Below are 8,995 nucleotides of genomic sequence, written 5' to 3'. Positions count from 1 at the left end.
TTCCGTATTTCCTGACACATCCTTTATCACTAGATTCTCTACTTTTTTTTCGAGTTCACTAATCCTCATAATTAATGTTTTCACCAGGTCCATGACATTAGTATTAGCATCAAATCCTTGAAATTCCATTCCCTCATTGTTTACATTTTCGGCCATCTTTAACGTACCGGTAAAGTACCTAAACAGCTGTTACCGAATAAGCCACAAACATTCATGTATACTATTGCCAACAAATCTTTACATTTTTGGTAGTCTACCAACTTTCATTATTTTAAATTTAAAGAAAGACCCTAGGAGACAGGACAGACAAAATTCCTGGAACTACTCAAGGTTAGGAGCGATGCCTGGGACGACCTCTCTCTCCGGCGGTTCGTGTGTGTGTGTGTGTGTGTGTGTGTGTGTGTGTGTGTGTGTGTGTGTGTATGTGTGAGTGTGTGTATTTACCTAATTGTGATATACAGGAAATGAGCTACGCTCGTGGGGTCCCGTCCCTTTTTCTCCATCCATCCATCCATTGCCAGATGCCATGTATCCCAAACGGGGTGGTCAAGGGCTTAGAGTTAATTGTTTTACAGGGAGGGGCACTAATCCTCCACCAACTTTTTTTCTCAATAAGACAAATTTAGCTTTAAACTCATTTAAGTTTTTAGACTGGATGATCTCTTTGGCCAGGCTATTCCACAGGTTTATACGTCTAAAAGGAAAGCTATATTTCTTGATGTCCTTCAAGCAGCTTGGCTTCTTCAGTTTCATTCCGTGTCCTCTTGTCACTCTCTTATCCCATACAAACAGATCTTCTCTGTCAGTTTTATCTACTCCCATCATGGTCCTGAACACTGCAATCATGTCGCCCCTCTTTCTCCTTTCTTTTAAGGAAGACAAATCCAGCTTTTCTCTCTGTACAACAGATCTGCCAGACTGGGGACCATCTTGATTGCTGTTCTTTGTATCCTCTCAATATTGTTTATATACTTCTTTTTGTGTGGGGACCACACTACTGCTGCATATTCTGACCTGGGGCGAATCATGGCCACTATCAATTTCTTCATCATCTCCTCATCCATATAATGAAATGCTACTCTTATGTTAGTCAAGAGTTTAAGCATCTCTCTAACTGTCTTGTTAATGTGTTTTTCAGGTAACAAACTATCCTAGACCAGCACTCCCAAATCTTTCTCTTCTCTCGCTTTTGTGACTGGTTCATTACCCATCAAATAATTCAGTGATGGCCTCTTGGTACTTTTACCTATTTCCAATATTTTAAATTTCTTTATGTTGAATTTCATTTCCCACATCCAGCTCCAATCATGTATCCTAGTCAGATCCTCTTCCAGCATTTTACAATCCTCCTCAACCTCTACCTTTCTCAAGATCTTTGGATCATCAGCAAACAGACTTGCATAACTGTTCACTCCATCTACCATATCATTCATGTAAATCAGGAACACTACTGGCACCAACACCGAGCCCTGTGGGACTCCACTTGTTACTTCCCTCCATCCAGACATCCTATCCTTTATTACTGTCCTCATTTGTCTCTCTCTCAAAAAGACTCATCCATTTAAGGAGGTTTCCCTTCAGTCTTATATGCTCTAGTTTCCATATTAGTCTGTTATGGGGTACCTTGTCGAAGGCCTTCTCCAAATCTAAATACACACAATCCACCCAACTGTCTCTCTCCTGTAGTATGTCAATCGCCCTTGAGTAAAAGCTCAACAAGCTGGAAACACATGACCTTCCACTTCTGAATCCAAACTGACTTTCAGCCAAAATATTCATCTCTTCCAGAGATTTTATTCATCCATCTTTCAGGATTGTTTCGCATACTTTTGTGATCATGCTGGTTAGGGACACTGGTCTATAATTCAGGGGTTCTTCCCTGTTACCTCCTTCATAAATTGGTACCATATTTGCCCTCTTGCATTCATAAGGCACTTTCCCCTTTTCCACAAAACACACAATTAAACTGTGAATCTTATCCGCCAGTTGTTCTCTGCATTCCTTCAGGACCATATTAGAGATTCCATCTGGTCCTGGGGCTTTCCTTACATCTTGAGTTTCCAGTAATTTATACACTTCTTGAACTTCCACTTTTATATCTTTTATCACTACATTTCTATTCACTCCCTCCCTTTCCACAAACGCCTTTTCATCACTGAAAACCGATTGGAAACATTTGTTCATTATTTCAGCTTGTAGTGCTGCTTCTTTATAGACCTCTGCTTCTTTCAGTCTGGTGATTCCATCCTTTTGTTTCAGTTTGCCATTGACAAATCTATAAAACAGTCTGGGTTCATCCTTACATTTGTGTATTATACCTTTTTCAAAATTCCTTTCTTTCTCTCAATGCATTCTTGTGTATTCATTTCTAGTTCTTTTATATTCTTCCTTTGTTCTGTTATTACCTCTCTTTCTCCAGTTGTTCCACACTGTGTTTCTCTCTTTTTTTGCTATCATACACCTTCTATTACACCACTCCTTCTTCCTGTTTTCTTTCCCCCTTACTCTTGGCACAAATTTTTCCACTCCCGAAATATAGAGGTCTAAAGATATCCCACTTCCTCTGTATCTCTCTTGTTTCTCTGAATTTTCTCCAATCCCCATTTTCGAAAAATTTTCTCAATCCTGTAAAGTTTGCTTTTCCAAAGCTTTTTTTTTGTGTGATCGACGACTCTGGGCATAGGCTTCACAGCTTGCTTTCAAGGCCCAGTAGTCCTCCTACGTACCATACTCCTCTACGTGTCACCACTTCAGCACTAACACCCACTGTCCATACTGAATATATGCCAGGGCTGTCTCATACAAGACTGGTGTATTGGTATTAGCGGGGGTATTTTTATGAAATGTCGGCGGGTCTCCTGGTAAATATTTATGAAATTCAAATCCTTAAACTGTTCCCTGTCCCAGTGGGGTTTGAACCCGGATCCGTTAGGACTGCAGGCCAACTCTCTACCAGTTGAGCCACCGCCTCTGCCTATAAAGCTCATCTCTTGGCACCACGTTCCTTATCATCATCTGGAACTCAATGACCACATGATCACTTTTTCCTATAGGACAAAGATATTTCATAAGATTCTACTGTATTACATCAGGTTCTTTGGTAAACAGTAAATCTAGTCTTGCTGGTGTGTCCTCACCTCGGAACCGTGTCTCTTCTTGGATCCATTGCGTCATCACATTGTTCATTGTTATATTTAATAATATAGTGCCCCACGAATCTTCGCTGCCTCCTGAGTCCCATTCCTCCCAGTTCACCTCTTCAGAGTTAAAGTTACCCATTAAAAATATACTGGTATTATTGCTTTTCTCAGTTCGTGGTAGGTGGGGGCACTCACCATCCACTCACTCGATGTAGTGCCGCTGCCAGGTGTCTGCCCTTTCCTCTCCTCCATCCTTCTTTCCTTCCATCCTCTTCTGTCTTCCTTTCCTTCATTATTTCCTTGTCCTTCTGCCAGTGGGTAACTTTACACTCCCTCTTCTGTCTTTCCTTCATTCTTTCCTCTTCCTTCTGCCTGTGGGTGACTTTACACTGAGTGACAAGCCAAATGGTTTCCTGTACACCAGGAAACTATTTACTACACTGGGTGGTAACCATATAACCAAATTTTGGCACTTGGTGGTTTAATGGGCAATTATTGCGCTCCAGTCGGACTAAGCTGATGAAAATTTATATCCAAGGGGTGGTTGGGGTTGATTCCTCATGTAATGCCACTCAGGGATGAGTGAGGCTGGTCACTGTCATCTTTAATGTCAGGACCAACTGCCTAGCCCCGGGCTCCAACGCTCCTCATGAGGAAATGTAGGATTGGATGATGGATGGATGGAGTTTTCTCAGTCATTTTCTGCAGATAACTGGCCATATCCGACAACATCTCCTAGTAGTCATCATCACTCCATGCTATTGTCTTATGGGGAACATACACTACTGCCATGTCTATTCTCTCCAGATTCCAATTTCATCTTTATCATTTCAGTCCTGCCTTCTCCCATTTCCATGCTATCTACATTTACGTTGTTCTCCACTGCTATCATCACTCCTCCCATTTTTTCTTTTCTGTCTCTTCTCCAGTTTTTATTTACCATCTCCCATATGGACATCAACATCTTCTCTTAACTTGGTCTCTACAAAGCACATAACATCAGGTTCATGTACCCTCGAAAAATCGTTTATTTCTAACCTTGCCGATATTAAACCATCAACATTAGTACAGTATATGCCACCTTCAAATTATTCTTGATGCTCTTTATACCCTCTTCTCTCCGTCGGTACCACTTCCTCAATTTCTGATCTATAACTCTCCAATAAAACACTGCCTTCTCTTCCTCCGTTCTCTGTTCATTTTTTGCCTTTGCTTCCTTTACTAACTTCTTTATTTTAGCTCTTTCTTCCTCATTTGCATCTCTCCTTATCCAAACATTTTTTAACCCTTCCTTGTCTGATAATTTCCATGTTCTATTGATGATTTTGTTTACCATTACCTGGGACTTAAACTTTACCTTCAATGGCCTCACCCCCCCTTCCTCGTACTTTCCTAACCTAAACACTTCAATCCCTTCTTGAGCTTCGTTGTTACTCTCCATAACTACTGATATTATTTCTTTAACCTTACTCAATTGTTCTCTTTCTCTTTCTGATCTTACTATCATACATTTTTCTCTTACTCCTGAAATTACTGCACATTTTTTGTTATCTGCTACATCCCTGACTGAAGATTTTCTACTTCTCAGTACCCTAAACACTTCCTTCTCCACCTTTTCCTTGCTTTGTTGTTCTATAATGTCTTTCAAATTTACATTTCTTCCTCCAGAGTTTTCTTCCACCCCTTATGTTGCTCCTTGATTATCTTAGTGTGCTCATCTTGCATCCTTGATTTGGTTTCATACTCATCTATTTTACTTTTCATCCTGTCCCTTTCTTCTTCCAACCTCTTATGTCAGAAAATTATTCATACACTCCTTTGTCTGATGACCGTTTGTCTAACATGACCTCATGTAAATTCACATAAGTCTCTTAGGAGGATTTGGTGTAACTGATACTCCAACTCATCTAGTTACTATTCTCCTATCTCCTAGCTAATTCCCCACTGAACTGGCCAATTTGTAAAGGTTACTTAGCTAGAAGGAGTCGGACAACAGATGACGATGAGCCTGATGTTTAGGCCGGCTGCCTGGGCTGCCAAGAATCCTTGAGGTGCCTATTTACAATGTGTTACTTCAACCAGGTCTAGGAGCAGAAGTGACTGAACATGGTGTGCCTCTAGTCCCTCACAGGATTTGAAGAGATGCCAACTATTTATTAATTACAAAGCTAAATACCGTTTGATTACTTCATGATATAAACAAGGCGAATCTAACTAAAATTAATCTTAGTTTAATTAAACCAAAGCCAAGCCAAATTTTCCTTTTATCTATGTAAATATGTTAAATCCACATCTGCTTTATACTGTATGTGAGGGCTTTTCATCCTCAGGACACGTCATGTACAGCGCAGACGCAGTTTAGGTCAATGGAACTTTCCAAAGCAATTACAGTACATGTATTTATAATATATAGTAGTTGTCCACAAGGGTTAAATGCTACGGCATTTAATTTATTAATAAGAATTATTAACCCCTTAACCGCGGGGCGTCACTTTCGTGACGCTTGGGAGCAAGGGATCATACCGCGGGGCGTCGCTTTTGTGATTCTGTGTTATTTTTAATTCACCCAGACTTCCAAGTGGGGGCTTGTATCATCTATCAGTACTGCCAATGTCCAACACTAGTCAGCACTCCTAATCTCATCTGTACTCCCATCCATTGTTGACAATTTAGCCATTTCTCCCTGTTCTTGACTCCCCTCCCTACCCCCCCTCCATTACCCTATCCTCTCGCCTGCCCGGCCGTGCTACGCTAAGTAAATCTTCCCTGGAATTTTTCACTGATTTCATCCATTGAAATAAGCCCTATGTCCTATTCTTATACCAAATAATATATACAAGAAAGAAATAAGGTAAGTGAGAGTGCCAAACACCTGGAATTGGCTAATTATCACCTGACAACACCTCACGTGCACTCGTTCGCTAATTTTCGCTGTTTTTTTACCCTTGAAATATGCCCTATAATCTATTTTCGTAATAAATATACATGTAAGGAGGGAAGGGAGAAGCCTAAGTGATATTTACATTCACCTGGAACTACCTAATTTATAATGTATTGTCTAGATTTCCTGCCAATCATATCAGTGCTAAACAAAGATGTTTCAAGATCTAACATTGGTAGCTCTGAAAATATATCTCCTAAGTAGGCCTCTAATCTATTTTCGAAATAAATATACATGTAAGGAGGGAAGGGAGAAGCCTAAGTGATATTTACATTCACCTGGAACTACCAAATTTATAATGTATTGTCAAGATTTCCTGCCAATCATATCAGTGCTAGACTTAGCTGTTTCAAGAAGTAATATTGGTAACCCTGAATAACCCCTTAGCAGGCCTCCACGCTAGCCCTCCGTTATCAGGTTACTCTCAACTTCCGAAGTGAGAGTACGTATGTTTCTTCTTGCTGACTTCAAGGCCTTTTTTCACCCCCATGCAAATGGCCCTGTGACCTTTACCCCCTACTAAACCTCGTGTGGAAAGAGGTAAAGGGCTGACAATTGATAAAAGAGTGACTACGATCTTTCTATTGAGTAAAACAGTGCAAGTGGAATTGTAAATAATGTGTAAACAGCAAGTGAAAGTAATGAATGTAAATATACGTGAACAATGGAAAATAGTTTTATAAGTTATTTCAAGTGACAGTGCACAACACAGTGTAAATAAAATAGAAATGTAAATAACGTAAATAAAATAGAGAACGTAAATAGAAATGTAAATAAGTAGTATTATAAGAATACGAGTATATACCCTAGAAGTAATGAAAGTGAAAGTTTCACTCTAGCATGTCTGAATGCTATGAGTTATGAGAGTGAAGATGAAAGTGACATTCACTCTCAATGCCAGTATACAGGACGAGAAAGTGAATGCTACGTATTTTACTGAAAGAAATTGAATCCCTTCAGTGACAATAAACTAATACTACTGAAGGAAACTTATGAATAAAGACTGTAGATATATATAAGTGTTATATAGTAATAGAAATATAAAGTGTGAGGGGTTTTATGAATTATAAATGACAGACTACTAAGAGCGAACTAGTGCCAGTGCGACGATCAGATGCGCTCGTAATTTCCATTGCTTTCACAGTGTTTTTTTTTTTTTAGTATGGATCCCAAACTACTTGAAAATTGTAGAATAGTGTTTATAGTGTTTGTATCTGGCTGTGGTAATCATATTACGGGTTGTCGGGAAGTGTAAAGTGGAGACTTCGTTACCCTACTTCAGAGGTCTCCACAAGTCCTACGGTAACTGACGAAGGCTCAACAATCATTCCAGGAGAAAGCTGAAGGTATGTGCCATAAGCATATGTAATTTTATTATTCTAGGACTAATAACTGATTTTTGGCAAATATTTTTTGAGAGTCTGTCGGAGCCCAAATAACCCCGCGGCACACGCAAGTCATTGGTAAACAAGCCCGCGGTGTAGGGGTTAAAGAGAACACAATCTCTGGGTTGTAGAAACCACTTGAATAGTTATTAATGCTCTCCAAGTTTTCCTCTGCTTCTAACCAGGGACGACTATTTTAAAAAGTAAAGAGAGCAACTGCTCTGTGGGAAAATACTTCCTACATCTTATTCTCCCTCTTGAGCTATTTTATTTCATTAGAGGCAGATTCATTACTCACTTTTAATTCTGTGACTTCTCTTTCTTGTTCATCACTGCGTGTACAAACTTTTTCCAGATTATTCAGTAGAATTTTGATCTCTTTCTCCGGCTCTAAGGTCCGTTCCTGTAACTCTCTAATTACTGCCCATACCTTTTTTAACTCTGGACATTCCTCTCCGCTGTTTTTTCTACTCCTGCTACTCTTGTTTGGTTCAGCTTAGTACTTCCATTTCTCACAACATCTTCAGGGAAGCCCACAAAATCCCTCTCGCCAATTGTAAACAATGCACCGTCCCTTTCTGCCATGATGCAACCAGATAGAGACTATTTTCACTATATCTTGTACTCTTTATGACCGAAACTGCTTTTTTTTTTTTTTTTTTTTTTTTTAAGTTACCGTCCAATGGGACCACCACTCACGCATTCATTCACATAATCACAATAGGCTGGTCTCCTTTTTGTCACTGATTCAGTCATTATTTCCCCATGATCCAGGAAGAGCTCCATCTCTGTCGGCGACTTGTGTGTGTGTGTGTGTGTGTGTGTTCTTACCTAATTGTATCTTTACAGGAATGAGTCAAGCTCATACTGTCCCGTGTCTTACACCACATTTATCGTACATATCCTTAAATTTGTGAATTGTTTTGGCACACACTATTTCATTCGGCAGTGCATTCCACTGATCAATTGCTCTGTTTGGGAAACTGAATTTCCTTACGTCTTTATCACCTCTCTTCTTATGCAGTTTTTTGCAGTGTCCTCTTGCTGATGCTTCCCCATACGTTAAGTAATCATGTATGTCTATTTTCTCCTTCCCTGATATGCATTTATAAAGCATTATCAGGTCACCTCTTTTCCTTCTCTCCTGTAGTGTTGGTAGATTCAGTTTATTTAGTCTTTCTTCGTAGCTTAGATCCCTTAAGCTTGGTATCCATCTTGTAGCAGCCCTTTGAACTTTTTCAATCTTGTCTATGTGTTTTTTGAGATGAGGACTCCAGACTACTGATGCATACTCCAGGGTTGGTCTGATGAATGATGTTATTATCCTTCTTAGCATGTCTTCATTTATGTATGTGAATGCTATTCTCAAATTTGCAAGCAGTGTATACATGTTCCGTACCTTCTCACTGATGTGGTCAGCCGGAGATAGTCTGTTATTGATAATCACACCTAGGTCTTTCTCTCTTTCTGATGTGTGTAGGGTTTTATTTCCTAACGTATAATCCCAATCAGGTCGTTTTCCACTTTTA

The sequence above is a fragment of the Coenobita brevimanus genome, chromosome 50 (assembly GCF_032717465.1).
Source record: "Coenobita brevimanus isolate Jiangsu-jjx chromosome 50, ASM3271746v2, whole genome shotgun sequence".
NCBI classification, from domain to species: Eukaryota; Metazoa; Arthropoda; class Malacostraca; order Decapoda; family Coenobitidae; genus Coenobita; species Coenobita brevimanus.
This window is presented reverse-complemented; position numbering follows the sequence as displayed.